This window comes from Petaurus breviceps, unplaced genomic scaffold (assembly GCF_028583685.1).
Source record: "Petaurus breviceps papuanus isolate PSGF00001 unplaced genomic scaffold, PetGlider_PUasm1.0 91133, whole genome shotgun sequence".
Lineage (NCBI taxonomy): Eukaryota > Metazoa > Chordata > Mammalia > Diprotodontia > Petauridae > Petaurus > Petaurus breviceps.
In genome coordinates, this window is record NW_027187419.1 from 20,282,588 (window position 1) to 20,306,856 (window position 24,269).

A 24,269-nucleotide genomic window follows, 5' to 3' on the forward strand; every position below is an offset into this window, starting at 1 on the left:
TGTGTGTGTGTGTGTGTGTGTGTGTGTGTGTGTGTGTGTGTGTGTGTCTGTTTCTGTGCCTGTGTGCGAAGTCCAAGTCTTTGTGAGAGGTGTGCATATTTCCTGATAGAATTAAGTCTTTAGAGCATATTTTCTCTCTGTTTCTCATCCATCCACTTGTGCAAATTTGAGGATACTACTTGTAGCCATGAGTGATTGAGTAGCTGTGTGGTGACAAAAGGTCTTCTGACTGACTGAGGAGCCAGAAGGACTAATGACTCATGAGTGATTGAGTCAGAAGTAAATGTGTGTACAAAAGGAGTAATCTGTTGGGAGCTGCCTTGTAGGGGAATGGCAGCAAGGTACATTTCCCCACCTGGCCATGTAATCGTGAGTTCATGGCTTCTCTCTCTTTTGTGTTCTTCCCTAATCTTGGTGAATGTATGTATCCTGAGATATAATTGACCACGTTACAGCCTTGGGAACTTGGAAAGTTCAGAACCATCAGACGCCCCAGTGACAACTGAAGTTGATGACAATGTCCACCAGAGGTGATAACAATGGCTAATGACAGTGGAAGCACCTGCAGATGGATGTGGAAAGACAAACATGTCAAGGAAGGCAGCTTCAGGAATCATGCCCCATCAGGGCAGAAAGAAAAAAATCCTATGGACTCCACCAAAACACCAACTTGGAGCTCAATAAAGACCTAAGGGAAGTTTCATGGGGATTCCATAAAGGGAAAAAGAACTCAGGAACTATGAATTAACTCTTTGCCACATGCATCCTCTACATATATTCTATTTACCACTATAGTTTAAGCCCATTTTCTCATTGAATATACAAGTGAAGAGAGAACCCCAGGTTTGGGGGTATTGTTCTGGTCCTACTGTTCTTGCTATATGTTAGTAAATAGCTTTTCTGAAAGCTAATTAAATCTGACAATGAGTGGGAAACACCATGAGCACCAGAAATCTCCATTATGCTGAGAGAGAATAGTGTAGTCAGCCACACCTGGGGACCTCCCCTTCTATCGTGAATGGTAATTGGGGAATTAGTTCTAAAGAGCGTGCTACATATACCTAAATACATGTTAGGGCAGTGACTTTCACCTTTGTCTTCACATTCCCAGTACACAGGTTGGTGCTAGGCACAGAGTAAGTGTCTAATTGGTTGATTGAGTAAGGTCACTCAGGTAACAGAGGTTGGGATTGAACTTGGGTCCTCCAACTTCACAGTCAGGATTCCTTTTACTTTGAACTAAAGAAGACCTGGACTCATCCTGCCTTTTACACATACTGGCTAGGTTACCAGTTTGGTAAAGTGGAAAGACTATTGAATTTAGAGTCAGGACTTGGCCTTTAAGCTTGGTTTTACTTATGAACACTTACTACTTGTGTGACCCTGAGCACATTACTTAACATCTTTGGGCCTTAGTTATTCACCTGTAAATTGTGGGAGCTGGAATAGATGTCCTCCCAGGTCCCCTTTAGCTCTAAATCTGTGAACTTGATTCCATTATGATAGACAAACCACATATCTCTCAGTCCCCAGGCAGCTCCCTAACATTATAAATTACAAATGAGTGGCTGCTCTACAGTGGTAAGGGAAGTTTCCACACTGGGACCTCTCTGAACTGATACTATCACAGGTCCTGATTCTGATAGACCTCCCCCAGTGTCTCATTTCAACATTTTGATCCAATAAGCATCAGAATACAGAGAAACAAGTAAATTAGACTAAGAAACAAATGCCAGAGAAAGACCTCAAAGACTTCCAGTGAGGTTTTTCTAGGGAACACAGATATTTTTAAAGTTCTCATGAAGAAGTGTGAATATTAAAATCATATGGTCATGAAATCATAAGAGAAAAAGACTTCAGAAATAATCTGGTTTAATCCATAAATGAAATAGGAATGCCCTCTACCACTGACAGGCAAACTAGGTGGTACAATGGAATAAAGTGCAGTACTTGAGATCAGGAGGACCTGAACTCAAATCCTACCTCAGACCTTTACTAACTGTATGACTCTGGGCAAGTCACAACCTCTGACTGCCTCAGTTTCATCATCTGTAAAATAGAGATAATAACAGCACCTACCTCCCAGGGATGTTGTGAGGAATAAAATAAGAGGATTCAAGTTCCTAATTGAAAATCTCCAGTAGTAGAGAACTCACTACCTACTTTACGTCTATGCAGTTGATTCCATTTCCAGGCTGTCCAAATTATCAAGAAATTAATAGATGTGTATATCTAGAATTAGAAGAGACCTTAGACACCATCAAGTCTCCACCCACCCACCCCCTGCTACCCTGAGAAATTAATTGACTAACCTAGTACTACATAGTTAGTAAGAGCAAGAGGCAGGATTTGAATTCAGATCTCCTAACTCCAGAGCCAGTGCTCATGCCACTTTACTATGATGCCGTGATACTTTAGTGAGGCTTCCTCCTAGAAACTTCCACTCTTTGTTTCACCCCAGGTCTCCCGACTAGACCAATACAGAATAATTCTTTTTTTTCCATACTACAATTCTTCAAAAATTTAATAGTTGCTACAATGTTCTTCCAAATCTAAATTCATCTCTAGGTTATATATAATGCCCTGGTTTCTTGAACCATTTCACAAATTAAATGCTTTCTATTTTCACCATCCTGATCATTTTCCTGTGGGCTCGTTGCAGTTCCGTTTTCTTAAAATATGATTGGCAGAACTGAACACAGCAATTCAACTACAGAGTGCGAGAGGACTATGACCCGGGTTGTTCTGGACAGTAATTTTTATTAATGCAGACAGAATTTACATTATATCTTGGCGGTATGAGGGCCATGATATCGCACCGGTGCCTCATATTAAGCTAGCAATCAGCTGGGCAAAACCTTTCCACAGTAGCCGGAGGTAGAAGAAACAACAACAGACCTGCACAAGCTGCTTCAGACTTAGAGCTCAGTATCTCATCTTCAGAAGGGAGATGGTATTGTCTGCCTGCCTATTTACCTCCCTACTTTAGAGGCAGGCAGGTCATGTGACTGATACAGCTCTGATCCTAGAGTCAGGAAAACTAAGTCTAAATCTGCAAGTCACTTAACTGCTATTTGCCTCCATTTCCTCAAATGTAAAATGGGGACAACAGTGCCTACTTCACTAGGATATTGTGAGGATCGAATGAGATATTTATTAAAATTAAAAAGCACTTATCACAGTGCCCAGAACATAGTAAGTGCTAAATAAATGTTTTTCCTTTCTCTCCCCTACTTCTCAAACGTTATTGTGAGGATCAAATCAAATAATATTTGTAAACTTCTTAGCACAGTGTCTGGCATATAGTAGTACTTAATATAAGTATATAGTATGTGCTTAATACATGCTTTCTTGCTTCTTTCCTTCCTCACAGGGTCCTTATAAGAATCAAATAAAATAATGCATTTGAAAGAATTTCATATTTTCTTTTAGTTTGGACCTGTGATTTCACTGTATAGAAAACTCCCATCCTCTACTCAGGGATCAAAGTGATCTGCCTAAAGCACAGGTCTGACCTTGTCACTCATTCTATTCATAAATTCCATTGGTTCACCATTACCTTCAGGATCAAATATAAAACCCTGTCTTTAGCTTTTAAAGTCTTTCATAGGGTGGCTAGGTGGCTCAGTGAATGGAGCACTGGCCCTGGAGTCAGGAGGACCAGAGTTCAAATTCTCCCTCAGACACTTGACAAGACTAGCTGTGTGACCTTGGGCAAGTCACTCAACCCCAATTGCCCTACCTTCCCCTCTCAAAAAAAAAAGTCTTTCATAAACTGATTCCTTCCTGCCTTTCCACTTTTATATCTTGCTTCCCTTGGAATGCTGTTCTATTCAGTGACACTGGCCTCCTTACTATTCCTTACATAGACACTCCATCTTTCAAATTCCTGTATTTAAAAAAAAATTTTTTTTGTTACATTTAAAGTTCTGAACTGTCTCCCTCCCTCTATCCACTGGATAACTAGAGAAGGCTACCATTTCACATACACACACACCCCACACATGTGCATGTGCACATACATTTATAATACTCAGAATAACTCAGTCATGCATAGCTATTCTTCAAACAACATTGCTGTTACTGTATACAGTAACACCTCTTGGTTCTACTCATTTCATTTTTCCTTATTTCATGTACATGTTTTTCTAAAAATCAACCTGATCATCATTTCTTAGATGGGTGGGCAGAACTATTTCCCAGATGATAGGCAACCCCTCAATTTCTTTGCCACCACAAAAAGAGCTGCTAGAAATATTTTAGAGCATACCTTCCCAACTTGTAAACTGCAGATAGGTTAGACTAGAGACAGACTGGTGATAGTTGGTTGCCTCTGGTCATATGACAAAAAGGAGAGTGCTCAGTGGCAACTCTACATTTTTCACAGCCACCCAAAATCCTTTGGCAGGCTATATGTTATGCAGGCCTGTTTTAGAGCTTACAGGTTCTTTTCATTTTTCCCTAGTCAACTTGGGAAACAGACCTGATGGTGGTATTGTTGGGTCAAAGGGTATACACAGCTTTATAACTCTTTGGGAATAATTCCAGATGCTTTCCAAAATGGTTAGATCAGTTCACAGTTCCTCCAACAGTGTATTAGTGTCCTGATTTTTTTTTACATTCCCTACAACATTTGTCATTTTACCCTTCTGCTATTTTAGTCATTCTGATAGGTGTGAAATATCTCAAAGTTGTTTAAATTTGCATTTCTCTAATCAATAATGATTTAGAGCATTTTTAAAAATATCACTACATGTAGTTTTGATTTCTACATTAAAAAATTTCCTGTTCATATCTTTTGACAATTTATCAATTGGAGAATGATTCATTCTTATAAATTTGACAAATATAAATTCTCTATTGTGATGAAAATGGGAATTTGAAGATCTTCCCTGACCCTTAATAGACCTAGGAGGAGTTTGAAGACCTCCCCTGCTTTGAAAGTAAACTCTGCCCCTTAATAGGCTGAATGTAATCACATGGAGCCTGTGATGGAGGGAATTTGCTGAAGGGTGAAGCAGAGCCCATAGGAAGCTTCCCTGCTTGTGAAGATAAACTTTGCCCCCTGATAGGCAGTATGTAGTCACATGGTGCCTGTGGTGGGAGGAGTTTTGCTGAAGGGAAGCAGAGCCCACTGGATGCTGGTCAGAGCCAGAGAAACCGTGGGAGAGAGAGGAGGTTGAGGCAAGGAGATCGATAGGTTCGTGAGTAAGTATTGATCTTGTATTTTTTTGTTGATAGGCTGAACGATGCTGTGACTCTCAGCGTTATTATGACTTCTTAGTATCTTTGGTACTATGATGGAATTGGCTTACTGGTTTTGGGATTCAGTTTTCTGGTGTCTAAATAAATGCTTCAGTTCTGTCCTCTGTTTGGAGAGTTTGGTATATTTTGCAATCCAATGTCATGTGATACTTATAGTCATGGTCTTTATCGTGATCATGGGAGCTATAAATATTGCATTGGTGAAACATCTACATATTTGATATATGAGACCCTTATCTGAGAAACTGTCTATAAAATTTCCCCCCAATTTTCTGTTTTCCTTCTAACATTGGCTACATTGGTTTTATTTGTATGAAACCTTTTTAGTTTAATGTAAACAAAATTACCTATTTTACATCTCACAATGCTCTCTTTTATTTATTAATTCTCATATCCATAAGTCTGACAAGCAATATGTTCTGTGTTCTTCTAATTTTCTTGTAATATCTCTCTTTATATCTAGGCACTATATCTGTTTTGACCTTATCTTGGTAAATGGTGTAAGATATTGTTCTATATCCAATTTCTGCCAGACTGCTTTCCGGTTTTCCCAACAATTTCTATCAAATAGTGAATTTTTATGCTACAAGCTTAAATCTTTACATTTGTCAAACACAAGGATACTAAAATCACTTACTACTATGTATTGTATGTCTACTCTGTTCCATTGATCCACCTGTCTATTTCTTAGACAGTAAAGTTGATAATTACCACATTATAATACAGTTTAAGATCTAGTACTGCTAAGCTTCCTTCCTTTACATTTTTCATTAATTGTTTTGATATTCTTGATCTTTTGCTCTTCTGTATGGATTTTGCTAGCTCAATAATATTTTTTTTTTTAGGGGGCAGCTAGGTGGTGCAGTGAATAGAGCACTGGCCCTGGAGTCAGGAGGACCGAATCCGGCCTGAGACACTTAACACAAAAACTAGCAATGTGACCTTGGGCAAGTCACTTAACCCCAATTGCCCTCCAGAAAGCAGAAAAATTAAATTTTTTTTGTAATTTAACTGAGATGGCATTAAAGAAGTAGATTCATTTAGGTAGAATTGTCATTTTTACCATATTGACTCTGCCCACCCATAAACAATAAATATTTATCAAAATCTAACTTTATTTGCTTAAAATGTTTTATAATTGTATTCATGTAGTTCTTGGATTTGTCTTGGCAGGTGTATCCATAGGTATTTTATGCTCCCTGTGGTTATTTTAGATGGGGTATTTCTTACTATCTCAATAGGATTTTTTTGGTAATATAGAAATGCTAATGATTTATCTGGATTTATTTTATATTCTGCTACTTTGCTAAAATCATTTATTGTTTCAACTAGCTTTTTAGTTGAATCTCCATGTATTTTTGATGGCTGCTCTCTCTATGCCTGGAATTTTTTCCCCATTTTTGTATCTGCTTCCTTCAAGTCTCAGATGAAATTATACCTTCTAGAAGAAGCCTTTCTTAATAACCCTCTTCTTCCCCCCCCACCACACACACATAATGCTATTGCCTTCCTTCTGTATTTATCCTGTTTATATATTTTTTGTACATGGCTGTTTACATGTTGGCTACTCCATTAGACTGTGATATCCTTGTCAAAGGAACTGTCTTTTCCTTTCCTTTGTATCCCCAGTACTTAGCACAATGCCTTGCTTGCTGCCTGCAACAACGCAGCAAGGTACAGTGTAAAGCTTTGAATAAGATGGGACTAAATCTTGCCTCTGATATTTCTGTTTGACTATAGGCAAGTTACTTCACTTCTCTGGCTCTCAGTTTCCTCATCTGTAAAATGAGGGGGTTGAACCAAATGGTCTCTGAGGTCCCTTCCACCTCTAGATTTATTATCCTCCAAATCTAGGTTTTCCTTATGTTGACACTAGCTCACTCTCTACGGCTAAACTAGGCCAAGAATTAGGAGGCTTTGGTTTGAGTCCCAAATCTATCTTCAACTAGCTCTGTGCTTTTGGTCAAGTCATAGACTCCTCAAATTTCAACACCGAAAGATAATTCAAGGGTTCACATTCTGCCTCTGACACTTACTAGCTGTGTGACTCAGAGAAAGTCACTCAGTATCTCAGGAAACCATGTAATTTCTACATATATATATCTCAGTCTCTCAGGAAGCTATGTAGGATTCATCAACTAAATCAAATATGGGCTACAATCTGCATTAGAGAAGGGAGAACCCACAATAGGAGTTCCATACTAACAATACTTTATTATATATGGTTACCTAAGTAACTACTTAGAAACTACCAGAAAATAGTGGGATAGCATTGTTCTGACACCTCTGCCACAATTTTCTTGTGAATTTGCCTTCAAATTAAACAGAATGATGTTCCGTGATTAAAAAAAAAAAAGAAAGGAAGAGAGGCAGCTAGGCGGTGAAGTGAATAGAGCACCGATCCTGGAGTTAGGAGGACCTGAGTTCAAATCTGACCTCAGACACTTAACACTTACTAGCCATGTGATCTTGGGCAAGTCACTTAACTCCAATTGCCCTGCCCTCCAAAAAAGCAAATAAATAAATAAAGGAAGAAAGGAAATTTGCATTTCTCCAATCAATAGTGAGTGGAAGCATTTTTTCATATGGCTATAAATAGCTTTGATTACTTAATCTGAAAATTATTCATATCTTTTGATCATTTATCAATTGGGGATGGCTCTTATTTTTATAAATTTGACTCAGTTCTCTATATGTTTGTGAAATGAGACCTTTATCAGAGAGAGAGAGAGAGAGAGAGAGAGAGAGAGAGAGAGAGAGAGAGAGAGAGAGAGGAACGAAGGAACGAAGAAATGAAGGATACTTTTCATGTAGAGCTTTCAAGGGGATGAAGAGCTGAAATGGTAGTTGAATAAGATTAGGAGTCTTCATCCTGGAAAGGTGAAGGCTGAGGTCTGTGGTCAAAAAAAAGTAAGAATCTTTTAAAGTTTCTTTAAAAGGGAACTTGGAGATAATGTAGTTGGATCTATATGTGATGTACTCTTGATCTGAAGTACTTACTTTGCATCTCTAAGTCTCAATTTCTTTATCTGTAAAACAAGAGGGATTTGTGTGACTATATGTTCTCTAAGGTTCCTTTCAGCTTTAGCATTTCATGATATTTTCATCATCACCATCATCATAGCTAGCATTTACATATAACATTTAAAGTTTGGAAAGTGTTCATTCATGTATTTTCTCATTTGAGCATCAAACAATATGAAGCATGTGTTATAAGCATTGTTCCCCATTTTACAGATGAGGAAGCTCAGGTTCAGAGAAGCCCAATGATATCCGTGATTGAAGAGGTAATTAACATCAGAAGTGGGTTTTGAGCCCAAGTTCTTCTAATTCCACTTCTAGCATTTTAGCCACTATGATGCTTCAGAAATATTTTCCTGACATTGCTTCTTCATAGACGAAGAGAAAAGTGGTGACAAGATTCTTCCCTTTTCAATAACCTCCTCAGCTTTGATTTTTAAACCCAACCACTACCTCAGCTACATCCTCTATGATATGCAGTTATTTAAAAAATAAAAATAAAACAAAACCAACCTTGAAATGTACTTTTGGTTAGAACTAATCAGGAAAGCTTCAGTCCAAAAGAATTGTTTCCCTTAGAAGTTAAGATAATTGAAACCCTAAGGTTGTGACAGAAGGTGTCATTGCCCCAGAGGTTTTACTATAATGAACATTATAATTAAAGAACTTAGGATGTTGCTATGTTCAATATTGTTTTACCTGCCTTTAAAATGAGAACAGAATTACTTTGACAAGTGGATGGGAAGGTGGTTTGCTGTGATTTTATCTTCTCTAAGTGCCTTGTTACATCTCTTTAAGATGTTACTTGTAACAAAGTTTTTCAGTTGCAACATTTCAAACACAAGTTAGAAAGCGATAGAGAAAACATAGAATCAATCTCTTCTTCCTCTCCCCCTTCCCTTTTCTAAACAATCATCAGATTCAAATTCTTGGGATTGAGTAGATAAAACCAAAGGAAATCAGTACTCACCTCCAAAGGAACAGGTGGTAACAAGACTTCCATATTTTATTTTCATTTTACCAAATCCTCTCTGTGGAGAGCTTTCAAAGGGGATAAAGAGCTGAAATAGTAGCGGAACAAGATTAGGAGTCTTCATTCTGGAAAGATGAAGGCTAAGTAAGGTCTGTGGTCAAAGTTGACAAAATAATGTGAACAATATGAAGATAGGATGATGAGAGATTTGTTCACCAAAACTAAGAGGACAGCCTGTGAACTTGGTAGACTTAAGTTGAGAACAAAAAAAAAGTACTATTTTATTCTTGGAAGGTAACCATATGTAACTTTGCTCTCAGCAGCTCAAAGGGAAACTGAGGAATGGGGGGGGGGGCTTGATTATGAATTCATGAATGGCACATCCATTTTGAAAGACATTATGATATGGTGTTTAGAGTCCCGGATTTAATTAAATCAGGAAGATTTGGGATTAAATCCCACCTTTGATGCTTCACTATGTGACTTGAATTCTCTGAATCTTAGTTTCCTCATCTGTAATAATAGTAGAGTCTGCCTCACAGAATTGCTACGAGGCTCAATTGAATTGATGTAGGCAAAGGACTTTGCAAACTTTAAAGCACTATATTAAGCTATTACATAATAGATTGCATAGACAGATGGTTTGGGGGTAGCTAACCTTTAAAGCCAACACAAAGGGGGTTGAATAAGCTTTTCTATGGCTAACTTGCTCCTTGGTGCCACTTTCAGAGACACTATACGGTTATTGGTAGTCATGCCATTGCCTCTGAATTCACCCCAAACCCAAGCCCCAGGACTTCCTATGCCTTCCAAATACTCTCTTTTCCCATGTGAAGGCTGTAAGGAATACAGAAAATGCTGATTCAGACACATGGTGTGAATCCAAACTTGATTAGGGACTGCTTCTCAAACTGATATCATTGCATTATGAAGCTCTATGACCCAGACTCCTACACACAATTACTCTTACCTCAGGGTCCGGCTTAAAGAAAAACATTCTCCTATTGCAGAGATGTGGATATTTCATACATGTTTTCTGCATGCATGCTCACTGCTCCTGCCTCTCTCTCAAGACCTTTTTCTGACCCATTTTAGAGACTCACAAATTGCTCCAGTCCTCTATTCTAACACTGCTTTAAGGTTTTTGCATTTGGCAATCCTGTTTCATAAACCCTTTGGTAGTTACATATACCTAAATTTATCTCAGAGCAATCATCTTTGGTTTTAATATCTCTTACTTTTTTAGGGAAAAAAAAAGATTGACATTAACAGGACTTTTTTGTATGTAATAGAGTATAAGAAAAAAACTTTAATAAATATAAAATGCTTATTTACTGACTACATATATACACACATATGGATATACATATACATTGAAGAATAGATCATTGTTACAGTTTTTATTATACAGATAAGATATTAACCCTTTGAGAGCACAGATTATTTCATTTTTGTCTTTAAATTCCTAGCAATTACAACATAGAATAGCACATAGTAGGTACTTATTAAAAATTTGTTGAATAAACCCATTTTTAAATAGTAAAAAATTGTTTCGCAGGTACTAGACATAGTAATTACCTTAACTATTGTAAACCAGGGCTCTGATTCACTCAAACACTCATGGAATCTATCTACTGTTACACTTCCCTCAAATATCAGCATCAAGGTTGTATCTTGATGCTTCCTAAATAGCCCAAGGGATAAATAGTAATTATAGGCTTCTGTAAGACTTAACTACTTTCCCCACACAGCTGTTTGCCTTTCCCCAATATGTTTAGATTCTAACAACATTGCTATCTGATCTACCTTCCAAACAGATATCAGACCAGGAGTTGACAAGGTATCTTTTAAAATAGGGATACAATAGGGTTTACTTCTAAAAATTGTTTTCTAGAAATGTTACAAACATTTTTAGTGCATTTGTCCTCCATGGTATGCAGACATTTGTTTTATTTTATGTCTCAGTGTTTCTGGGAAAGAGTAACAAATAGGGACTGAAATTTTCAAATGGGAAGTGGGAAAAAGAGGTATTTTTAAATCCTACCTAGGCTGGACAAATGTTTTGACCTAGTTTTTCTCCTTAATCTACAGGTCTTCTGCTCAAAAACCTTGAATGTATCCTTGTTTCCTATCAAATTAGGCCCAAACTTCCTAACCTGATATTCAAGGACCTTCATAATTTAACTTCAACCTACGTTTCCATTCTTATCTCATAATGCCCACTTTAAATGCTATTTTTAGTCAATTTTTTTCTGATTCCCCAGCTAAATTATCTCCCTCATGTTACCACAAAAGACTATTTTCATACTTATTGTATGAAAATTTTTATGGCATTTATCTGTGTGTGTGTGTGTGTGTGTGTGTGTAAATAATCATACCTGGCCCCTATTAAATAATGAGCGTTAGGAACTTATCTTCTGCTTTCTCTAAAGAAGTGCTACAGGGAAAGCCTTGGGATTTTAAACTACAAGTATACAGCAAAGCCCACTCATTCTCCTATGCAAAAGGGAGCACCTTACCTAAGGACTGGGGTGGAAGCCAGAAACTAAAGAGAAAAGCACTATAACCACCTACTAGGTGGAGTTGTGGCTGGCAGTGACCGTCACTAGTCTTGGGGCCAATGGAGCAAGGTTCATTTACAACTATCTGAGACAAGAATAAAAAAATTTCTGGCAGAGACCACACTTGTGTGTGGGTGTGTGGGAATGCTGTACCACAGGAGGCATAGAAGCTCCTCTCATTGCAGGAGAGTACAATGATATCACCAGAAGACTTTGGCAGCCCTATGACTTCACAGGTTTCACTTTTCCCCTTTATACATGAAGGGTGTGTCTACCCCTTCTCATACGTGCCTAACACATAGAAGTTTCCTACACATTCTCCTTTCTAATTGCGTTCTTTATGTGTATCCTCTTCCTATTAATAGTATACATATTTGTGGGAGAGTCTCAGATTTGGAGGGGGGGAGTGTTTTTATTTCTTTTTTTTTTTTACTATGCTATTTAATTAAATGCTTTTGCTTTTAATTATGTCCTCTAGATAACTAAGTAAAAGTGAATACATTGGTGAAGTTTCATGAGTTATATTGTTGAATGGATGTTGGAAGGAAACCTTCAGAAGCAAGCTATCCATACCCCAAAATCATAACACAAGGACAGGCATGGGGAATAGCCTTGAGGCCACATGTGGCTTCCAGAGCTCTCCTGTGCCCTCCTGTCATGAACAAAGTGACACACAAAAAATGCAAAGAACAGGAACAGAAAATAAGATTAATTAAGTCTTATGCAATACTTAGAAATGAGTACCTGTGAAATCTAGCTAAAGGGAGGCAGGGTAGGGGATACATATGGCCAGTTCTGCCATATCTGGGTTTGTTTTTTTCCTTCTCAGTACTCCAGTCATCTGAGGGAGCACTTGCTATAAAACAAACCAAACTGAAATGGTCTTATACCTTACTGCTTGGCTCTTTAACTTTTGTCTCTCCAGTCTCCTGAGGAAGTATGGATTTGAAGGTAGAAACTGCCAACTGTACTCTCACTGACTTGTTGCTGTGGGTGCACTGCTGTTCCAGGTGGCCAAGACTTTGAAGACAAAACAAAATACCTCATTGGAGCAGAAAATTCTACATCCCATTCTGATCTGATCTTATATTATCTACCTTTCCTTCTGAGCTGGGAAATAATATTACTCACCTGTTCTTAAGCAACTTAGGGCCCCTTGTAAGAAAGCCAGTCCAAGTTTTGCCAAAAGGATCATTTCAACCACTACTGCCACCACCACCACAAACATTTTAAGGTTTGTAAAATGCTTTACATATATTATTTCATTTGATCCTCACAACAGCAATGTGAAGTAAACATTATTAAAACAGATTAGGGAACAGGTTCAAAAAGGTAAAATGATTTGCCCACCTAGCAGACAAGTTTTTAAGACAGAACTCAAACTCAGATCTTCCTGATCCCAAGATCATTCCTCTAAATTCTGTATCTAATGGTCACTTAGGCTCTGCTTGAAGACCTCCCAAGACAGGGAAGCTGCCACTTCTCATTCTATTTACAGATGGCTCTAATTGTTTTGCTGATATCAATCACAAATGTTCTTTGTCACTTTCACCCTTTGCTCCTGGTTCTGCTCTCTAGTTCCAAAGGGAACAGAGTCCTGGACAATATGGATTTCCTCTCTGGACAAAGGAAGTAGCAAGGAGAAATCAAATTCGCTTTCAAAATGACCCATCCAATAGCCAAAATGCAAATAGAAGTAAAAAAAAAAACCAGCACAGGAAAAAAGTCTCTATTATCTCATTTTCTGCTACACATGCCCTATGTAAGTGAACACTTGATGAAAAGAAGTTTAAAGTCTGATGACCTGAGATATTTGACATCTGGGAAGTTACAAGTGCTAGTCAATGACCTCCACTCCTGGATAGAAAGCATTAATGAAGAGAGAGTTCAGCTGTTTCTCATTTGAGATGGATTGCATGCAGAACAAGACAATGCTGGTCAACACAGAAGATTTAGACTGGTCTGGCTAAAAGTCAGCAGAAATGCATGGCCAAGAAAATGCACATGAAATGAAACAGGAAGCCCAGAAGGATAATGAGCTTAAAGTTCTTTTGCTCCTGTGTTTGCAGCAATACTGCTCTTTGGTAAGATGCTACACACACACACACACACACACACACACACACAATCAGTATTAACTACTGATAGTGTCTAAGGCTTCATTTCTAGGAACTAGACTCTGCTTCTTACTATATTTTAAAGTTTTATTCATGCTGCTAAATATCTAGCATTTTAATAAAATATACTTACAAAAGGAAATCAACTCTTTAGGTTACTATAAACCATGATTGAGAACAGAGGGTAGATTAAGCTTTTTCAGAGACTTTAAATTGGAACAATATTCCCATTAATTACTTTTATTCTTCATTATAGTTGTAAAGAAGAAAGCATATCCAAGTTTTGTTGTTGTTGTTGTTTAGTCTTCCTACCTTATCATGAAATTTTAGCTTTTGCTCATCTGAATACTTAAATCAGTTTAAAATTTTTGGGCAATGCTGAATACTCAATATTCATTTTTAGATTTACTACTAACATTGAGCTGGTAAGAGAAATTATTATTAATAACCAATGATTTGGGAAGATCCAGAGTTCCCCCATTTTCTATAGTTCTCATGTCAAAGTTCAGTCTTTTGAAAGACATTTCTGATAATGAGTTTGGATTAACTTTCTTAACAATCTTGTTCAGACCCCAACCAGGTGGGGAAGCCATTGTGCTCTACTCCGGTTTGGGTAGGGATAAATTCTTTGAGTAGAATTGCCTAAGGCTGGGGAATGGTGGTGGTGGTGGGGGTAATTTAGAAGTGAATAACTCACTCAAAGTACATTAGAATAGGGTCAATCCCTCATTGTAATATTCATTCTCTCATTACTTGTTAATCAGATTTGATTGTCACCCTCTGTAACACCCACCTTTCTAAGGCCATATAAACCATGAGGGCCCCTCCCCCCCCAATGATTGTCTTTGGCATTCAAGAGAGTCACTGACCTTTTGTTAAAAATGTTAGTATTATTAATAAAATGGCTACTTATCCACAAATTATGTTTCTCAAACTTTTAAAATGCCACACTGGGATATACACCCTCCTATCAATAGAGAAGTAGAGAACTACTAAAGCAAAATGTCATATATATATATATATATATATATATATATATATATATACTGTCATATATAGTCATTTTAGTAGGTGTTTTTGTTTAACTTTTTTTGGTTACAAGAGAAGGCATAATTTGGGAGGGGACAGAGTGTAAATTACTATGATGTTTAAAACAAAAGACATTAGGAAACTATTTTAAAACATTCAGTTAGATTCAGAGTGTTCCCTGGAACATTTTATGTGTAACAAAAATTCAAATTTTGTCTAACATAAAAATCCAAAGATAAGAAATTGTTGAATAGGATAGGATTGAAGGGGAAAACAATTAATTCAATTCTAGATAAACTGAGCTTGAGTTATCAGTGGCACTGGGTCCAGTAGTCAGGTGAAAAGCTGAATGGGCTCCGAATAGAAAGTCATGGTTAGAACTGCAGAATTGGAAATTGTCTACAAGGAGGTGGTGTGATATTAAATAAGAGGTAGGGCATAGAGATGGGGGGAAAATGAGCCAAGGATAGATATTAGGAAATGTCAGCATTAAGGGAGTTGGAAGTGGGAAAAGAATCCATGAAGGAGACACAGAAACAACCATGTGAGGGGAGGAGAATCAGGAGATTATGGCATCAGATAGCCAAGGCAGTAGAAAGTATCTTTTTTGTAATCTCTAGAACAAGAAAGAAGTTTGTTTGTTTGTTACAGATATTTAGGGTACCTGGAAAACTAAAAGAAGACTTAAGCTAGAAGAAGGATCCAGATGAAGTTATCAGAAAGGAAAGTACAGCAGGGCTGCTAGTGAAAAACATGTATCTCCAAAGGATAAGAGGCTAAAAAAAATGAACATTTTAAAAAGAATTACAACTACCAATGACTGTATGACATTATCCTCCAGTTCTCTAACAATAAGAAAAACACAGAATAAAACAACTGATGTTTCCTCTAACATCTAGTAAATTGGCAAAGGTAAATGGAGATACGGAAAGACAGATACACTAATACACTTTAGTTGAGTTCCAACCATTTGGGGAAAAAATTGGAATTAAGTAAGAAAAGTTGCTGAAATGTTTACATCCTTTGACCCAACAAAACAAACTTGAAGAAAGAAAGGTCCCAAATTCAGAAATATCCATTGCAACTTTATGCTAACAAAAATCTGGAAACAAATTGGGTGCCCATTAAGTGAGAATGACTAAACAAATATGTTTGTGCTCGGGTATGCACAAGTTAGCATAATACCTGGAACAAAGTGGGTACTTAAATGATTGTTGATTGATGAGTATAATATAATGGTACAGCTTTTTAAGTAACAACAAATACAGAGAATAAATAATAATCATGCCACTATAAACTACAGTTGAAAACAGAGGGTAGATTAAATATAATTTTTCTGGAGACTTTAAGATGGAATAATGTTTTTCTATTGATTACTTTTGTTCATTACTATAATCCTAGAGAAGGAAGTATATCCAAGATTTTTAAAAACCCCACAAAAACTCCCACAAAAACTTGGGCAAATCACTTAACATCAATTGCCCTGCCTTTCCCCTCCTAAAGCAAGGGAAAAAAAGGTTATTTTCTCCTTCCCCACTCCATACAACCAGAAAGAAATATAGCCCAGGTGGTTTAAAATATATTTACTATATGAAAGAGAAATTTGGTAAAATATAGTACTTAGAAACAAATAACAAATGGTTGCTTGTTCACATAAAAGGATCAGGCATTTTCATGTACTTTAGACCATATATGACCCTTGGAATATTTTAGTATGCTTAGTTTTACTTAATGTGCTCACATAAAGGGAAATTCTAAGGAAAAGCTTCTGTTTGTAGTTTCTTTTTTTAAAAGGGTATATATTAAAATATATTGCTTAAAAGCAATTGAAGCTTAAAACTGCACTAAACCTTTTGAAACAGTGTATAAAGCTATAGATATTGATGACAGATCAAGGGGAGCAGGTCCTTTTTTGCTCAGAGGAAGGGGGACATATAGGTAAAGCCATGAATTTGCCATGAGCTCAGCTCCTCACTCTGAAGAAGGAAACCTTTAAATTCCTCATTGTAAAATCCCTCAACTGCTAACATTATGGGTCATCCAAAACCAAGTATCAGTTTAGACCAAGGTGGTTTTCTGGGATTCAGTCTGAAACATTGGGAATTGGGATGAAAGTGAGATGGAGAATGTACATGTCTCCTACCCTTTCTAGATGAGTGAGCCTGTCCTCTAAACTAGGTGTTAGCAAGCTATGACCCATAGGCCAAATGTGGCCCACCTCCTGTTTTTGTTTGTAAAACTAATGACCTAAGAATGGCTTTAATATTTTAAAATCAAGTTTTATTTGTATAATATAATATGCTATTGAGAAATCCTACAGTTTGAACCATTTAGAGTTTAGGTTTTCTCTGAATTCCTTGAATTGTCTAAGTCTATCTGGCACAGTTATGGGGTGAAAATGCTGGAAAGAAGCTCAGAAATTATCTAGTCTAGCTCTCACTATACCAGTGAGAGCAATGAGGCCCAGAGAGATCAAACCACTTATACAAAGTCACACAACAGTCAGTAAGTTGTTTTCCTTGTATTTATTTTTTATTATGTATTTGTATACAAATCATCTCCTCCAATAATATATAAACTTGTACAAAGTCCACAATAGTCAATAAGTATTCTATTCGTCTTGACAAAGTTGCTTTCCTTGTATTTATTTTTTATTATGTATTTGTATACAAATTGTCTCCTCCAATAATATATAAACTTGTACAAAGTCACACAATAGTCAATAAGTATTCTATTCGTCTTGACAAAGTTGTTTTCCTTGTATTTATTTTTTATTATGTATTTGCATACAAACTGCCTCCTCTAATAATATATAAACTCTGTGAAGGTAGAGAGAGTCTGTTTCATTTCTCTCTGTTTTCCTAACACCTAGCACAGTGCTTGGTGCATGTAGTAGTGTAGCACCAATGCAATATTCACAGTGCCAATGGTCACTATAAATATACCGGCATAGTGCTCAAGTGCAAAATATAACAGACTTTCCATATATAAGAGAGAAGCAAAACATTTATTCAGACACCAGAAAACCAGATCTCAACACCAGGAAACTGAATCCATTATAGCAAAATAGAAGTTAATGCACCAGAACATAGCAGAGAACTACATGTCATAGCAGGTGGCAAACACCAACATTTACTCACAAGCCTAACTGTTTCCCTCCAATGAGTCCTCTCCTCTCACCATGTCTAGCTGCTCTCACTCCCAGCTTCCTGTGGGCTCTGTTCCACCCTTCAGCAAACTCCTCCCACCATAGGCTCCATGTGATTACATTCAGCCTATTGGGGGCAGGGGTGATCTTCAAAGCAGGAAAGGTCTTCAAATTCCCTTAGGCTTATTAAGGGGCAGGGAAGATCTTCAAATTACCATTACCATTACAAATAGATACTCTCCTATTACTGTCAAGGGTACTATGGTCCTTCCAGTCACCCAGTCTCATAACCTAGGTCAGGGGTGCTGAACTTGTGGTTTTGAGGCCATGTGTGGCTCTCTAGGTCCTCAACTGTGGTCCTTTGATGGAATCCAAACCTCACAGAACAAATCTTTATTCTGCTGCACTTGAGGACCTAGAGGGTCACATGTGGCTTCCAGGCTGCAGATTCTCCACCCCTGAACTAGGTGGTATTCTGAACTCCTATCTATTGTTCAACCCCAATATGTAATCTGTTGTCAAGTCCTGTCTATTTTCATACCTGGACTATTGTAATACCTTGCTGGTTGACTTCCTTGTCCCCTTTCTTGCCACTGAAGTCCATCCTCCACTGATCTGCCAGAATAACCTTCCTAAGGCACAAATCAGAGCATTGCAGGTTCCCCCCATCCCCATGATTCAATCAATACCAGCAACTTCCTGTCTCCTCCAGGATCAAATATAATATCCTCTTTTTGGCATTCAACCACCCTCCCCAACCTTTCTAATTTTCCTATACATTATTGTCCTTTCCCCCACATTCTCTTCAAGGGTAGTGTTTGCTCTCCCTTGAACAAGACACTCTATCCTCTGACTCTGGGCATTTTCACTAATTCACAATTTGAATTCTCAAATTGGAATTATTAACTTACATATACTTTGTGGGATGATGGGTATGTTCATATTCGACTTCATGTCTATAATAGGTAGTGCAGTTTCCAAGTGGTCCTCCAACAATAATCTAGAAACAACAGTGAATGCTCTCCTAGAGTACCGGTATCAGTGGCAGTGATCACATTCCTCCTCTATCAGTATTTATAATTGTTTCTTCAGTCTCACTTTAGCTAAATGGGACAAATGGGATTAAGCTTCACTTAATTATAATCACATGCTTCCTATTGTCCTCCCTTCAATCTACCTCTTCACAAAATATGTTTACACGCAGTGACTGATCTTGTTTAGGCAGTAGCAAAACAGTTAAAAACTGGTTTATTATGAGGATATGCATTTAAAGGCCAGGACACAAGACTTCTGAGAATTAAAGATTGAAATTGTTGTGAAATTTCATGAATATGCTTCTTTGAAATTTGTGATACTGGGTGTGGTCAGACTAAAACTTACCTTAACCTTATCTAGAATAAGTGTTAAATAAACAAGGGAAAGCCCAGTCTAACAGAGACATGCTTAACCTAGTTGAGAGAACAAACAGGAAGCACTTAAGAGTCAGATATTTATGTAATAGGCACTGTGGTTTCTGCCAGCCCATTAATATTCTATCATATCTTTTTCTGCCTGATTTAAATCCAGAGATTCACGGAGCTTTGAAGGGTGGTAGAGACAGAAGGGAAATACTGCCAGAAGAGCAGGTCATAAATTTTGAACTTAAAAGAGTAGAAAGCAAATGGATACCTGCTAATAGAACTTATGGGTTCTTCCCGACTGAGACCAGCAAGCAGGTTATTGCAATAATCCAGGTTTGAGGCAATGAGGGCCTGCACCACACTACAGATGGTAGTGTCAGGAGAGAAAAGAGAGTGTAAGAAAGTATACAAAAGATGATACAAAGATAGAATGGACAGTCCTTGGCAACAGAGTAGATATGAGGAGTGAAAGAGAGTGAAGAATTGAGGATGACACCTAAATTTTGAGCTTGGGATGATGGTGGGACCCTCAACACTAATAGGGAAGTTCAGAAGGGGAGAGGTTTTGGTGAGGAAGATGTATTCAGTTTTGGTTATGTTGAGTTTAAGATGTCTCTAGGTAGTTGGAAACACAAGCCTAGAGGTCAACAGAGAGTTTAGGACTAGGTAAGTAGATCTGAGAGTAAAGATGATAATTAGCATAGAGATGATAACGAAATCTATGGGAGTTGAGATCAGCAAGTGAAACAGTATAGAGGGAAAAGACAAGAGGGCCCAGGACACAGACAGTGGGTATTACCTGGATCAAGCAAAAGAAATTCAGAAGGTAAGAGAACCAAGATAGAGCAATGTTGAGGAAACCTAGATAGAAGAGAATATAAAGGGGAAATGTCAAAGGCTGCAGAGGTGTCAAGAAATAGAAAAACTAGAAAAACAAGTCATTGAAATTTTCAACTAAGAGATTATTTGTAACTTTGCAGAAAGTACTTTTGACTGAATTATGTGGTTGGGGGAGAGAGAGAGAAAAACAGAGAGAGAGTCAGAGACAGAGACAGAGAGAGGAAAGGAACAGAGACATTGACTCTATGGATGCCCTTCTCAAGGAGTTTAGACACAAAATGGAGGTGAGATACATGACAATAGCTAGTGGGGATGGATAGATCAAGTGAGGATTTTCTGAGGATGGGAAGACACAGACATATTTGTAGATATTAACAGAGAGAAATTGAAACTGAGTGAGGGAGCTGATGTGAGGGAGGGGATAGTCTCATGGAGAAGGCAGGATGGAATGAGATCACTTGTGCACATAGAGGGGTTAGCCTTGTTAAGGAGGACCACCTCTTCATTTAAGACAGAAAGCATCTATCTGGGTGATGTGAAATAAGGAAGAGCCCCAGGGGTAAAGGGCACTTTCAAGGCATGAGTTACAGGGTTGAAATGATCTTCCAGGATAAAGAGGTTGCCGGGCTTTGGTGGAGAAGTTCAGAGGAACTCAACCTAGTGGGAAATGATTGAAAGGTAGAGAAAATATAAAGACTCACCAAAGTTGATGGTAAAAAATTTTAAAGTATTTGACTAAGTAAGACAAATTTACTCCTTATAGCTTCTCCTTCAACTAAGTCTCCTGTGTATACATTAAATTATAGATGATACCCTGAAAGATTTAAGGAGAGATAACTTTAACAATCCTATGATTCTTAATATCAAATGAGGGATAAAAATAGGGAGATACATGTTTACTGAAGGTTTTTTGACACTGACTTATAGCATTACAGCAAATTCCAAAATAAAGAGGGATTTTCTTTAGACAGCAAAATTCTCCAGATAATTCTGCTTGTGGATGACATTGTGCTTATCACAGCAAGCCATGGAATACTGCAGCTTCCTAAGTGAAATTAATAATCATTTAAAAATGGCCAACTTGTTTATGTAGAAGGAGTCAAATGAATGAAGATTCAAACTGAAATTCAGCTGGATGAAAACCCAAACCTTGGACAGGCACTGAGGATGAACAATAATGGTACTTATAATTGAATGGAAAGAATAAAAGTGAACTGGATAATATTTATAAAGTTACACAGCACATATAATTATGTCTACTTAAAATAAAATAAATAAAATAAAAATAAAAATTTTTAGCATCAACATTCTTCTGGTGATTTTGTGTATTTGTGAGTCATGGCATACTAGTCTCTGAAGAATTAAAGTTACAGATCACACAAAGGGTAATGGAGAGTTTTATGATGGGCATAATAGATTTCATCATGTTGCCATCTTAGAATAACAAAGTAATGATTCAAATGTGATAGGAAGCATATCAGTGGGGTTCCCTCCATAAACTCCTCCAAACAACCCTTATGGGGAAATCTCCAGAAAAATTCACAATGCATCATTTATCCAGTCTAGCTTGGTCAAGAAAGACTGACAGGGAAGTCTGTGAACAGAGGAGAGGTTGGGACAAGAGCACACTCTAGTTGTCCAAAAAGAAGCTGTGCACCAAGGCAAGAAGAGGTGCCAGACCATATTGAGGCTCTACCAGACCCCTAACAGGGCACAATGATGGAGACAGGAGCAAACTGGTAGCTTTGTTGGCCACTATTTAGTTCTAGGTCATAGATCCAAGGTAGAGTGAGAAAGGTACCTGTACCCAGAGGTGGCATTTACAGGCAAGGAGACCCTGAATGGTGTACCTAGAAAGAAGATCATTCAGAAACCAACAGCAGCAACAACTGTGACTCAGACTCCAAGTTCAGAGTAGGGTATCACTTTCAGCATCTAACACAGCCTATAAAATTATAACCAAGGCAGGAACAAAAATACCTAATTAATTTTATCCTTCTCTAGGATGAGGGGGAAGGAGGAAGGGAGAAAAAAAATAAAATAAAAAGTACACAGCAGAGAAGAAAAAAAAACCTAAAAGGAAGCAAAAAAAAAAAGTTGGGTAGCTTTGAAAACAATCTGTAGTATTTATTATATAGGTTTTCTTGAAATGGAAATTTATTGTTTTATATTGAATCTTCTCATATTCTGCTGCGTACAAGGAAATGTTTGTTTTTTCTTTTCTCATTTTGCATTTAAGTTTAAAATGAATAAAAAATTTACAAAAAAGAAAAGAAATGGGAGCTGTGGAAGAAATAATTGGAAAGCTTTGTACAAGAAGTATAAAACCTTACTCAAACAACAAGCAATGAATGGATCAAAAAGAAACCAGTAACTTCTTGAGGCAACAAGAAATATAAAAACAAAGTTCCAACTCCAAAAGACTCATGATGGAAAATGCTATCCACATCCAGAAAAAGAACCACTGAGTCTGAATGAAGATTGAAGCACACTGTTTGCTCTTTCTCTCTCTCTTTTTTTTTTTTTGTTTCTTCTTCCTCATTGATTGGTTCTAATTCTTCTTTACAACATGGCTAATGTGAAAATATGTTTAATATGTATGTATATGTAGAACCTATATCATTGCATACCAGTTTGGGGCGGGGGGAGGGGAGAAAGGGGGAAAAATTTGGGACTCAAAATCTTATGGAAGTGAATGTTAAAAACTAACAATAAATAAATAAATATTTTTAAAAACCTTATTTCCACAAAAAACCCCAAAAGACTGAAAAAATAGAATAGGTAAGATACCAGCAAAAACCAACAGATCTGGAAAACAGATGGAAGAAAACATTTTTAAGGTTCATTGAACTATCTGAATGCCATGACCAAAACAAAAATAAAAAAGAGCCTATCTAAATCTTTTAAAATGAAATTTACCAGATCTTTTAGAACAAGAGAGCAAAGTGGAAATAGAAAAAAATCAACTGGTCATCTCCTGAAAGAATTGTCAAAAATTAAAACTCCCAGGAACATCAGAGTCAAAAACCAGAGCTTTGGGGCAGCTAGGTGGTGCAGTGAGTAAAGCGCTGGCCCTGGAGTCAGGAGGACCTGAGTTCAGTTCCAGCCTCAGACACTTAACACAAAAAAACTAGCCGTGTAAACTTGGGCAAGTTACTTAACCCCAATTGCCCTCCAAAAGCCAAAAAACAAAACACAAACCACAAACCAGAGCTTTGAAGTCAGAGGAAAAACACACTGAACAGCTGGAAAGTAAGAATTCAAGTATAGAGGAGCCATAGTCAGAATCACATGTGATTTAACACCCACCACTATAAAGGAGTAAAGATTTTGGATTATTTAGAAGGTAAAGGATAGGGGCTTACAGCCAAGAATAACTTACCTAGAAAAACTGAGTATAATGCCATAGGTGGGAAATGGACCTTAAATAAAATAGAGGACTTCCAAGCATTCCTCATGTAATATAATGCCAAGGAAAGGCAACTTCCCAAGGTTCAGAATACCAGCATAGGTGCTCTCCATTTTATTCAGTGACCAACCAAGAACAGAGAAGATCAAAACATGACATCATTCCAAATACAGCATTTACTAAATGTGATTAAATAATCTCCAAGGACTACCCCACCCCAGGACCTTCCAATCATTCAATCAATTACAAAGTCTCTGTTCTAAATACTTCTCCACCCCTAGGCTATACCTTAATTAAGTCCACCACAAAGCCCCTCTTCTCAAATGGAGATTAGTTTCCAAACATAAGGTCTAAAGTTCCCCACCCCTGGATCACAATTGAATCTACCCCAGAGTTACATCAAGTTTAAACACAGCACTTAATACCCAAATGGAGGTCTTTTCTTCATCTTAACAAGAGGCAAGTTCTCAGCAATCTTAGTTCCTGGGGTGGGGAACTTTTGACCT

General features: G+C 37.5%; 1 long non-coding RNA gene across 1 annotated transcript in view; it reads left to right on the forward strand.

The window, feature by feature from the left end:
* The window catches only part of LOC138154996 (uncharacterized), a 17,272-nt gene extending 2,415 nt beyond the window's left edge, over positions 1-14,857 (forward strand). The window contains exon 2 of the long non-coding RNA XR_011166732.1: positions 12,746-14,857. This is a non-coding gene — a long non-coding RNA (uncharacterized lncRNA). The remainder of the gene's footprint in view (positions 1-12,745) is intronic.
* Positions 14,858-24,269: the final 9,412 nt, after the last annotated feature.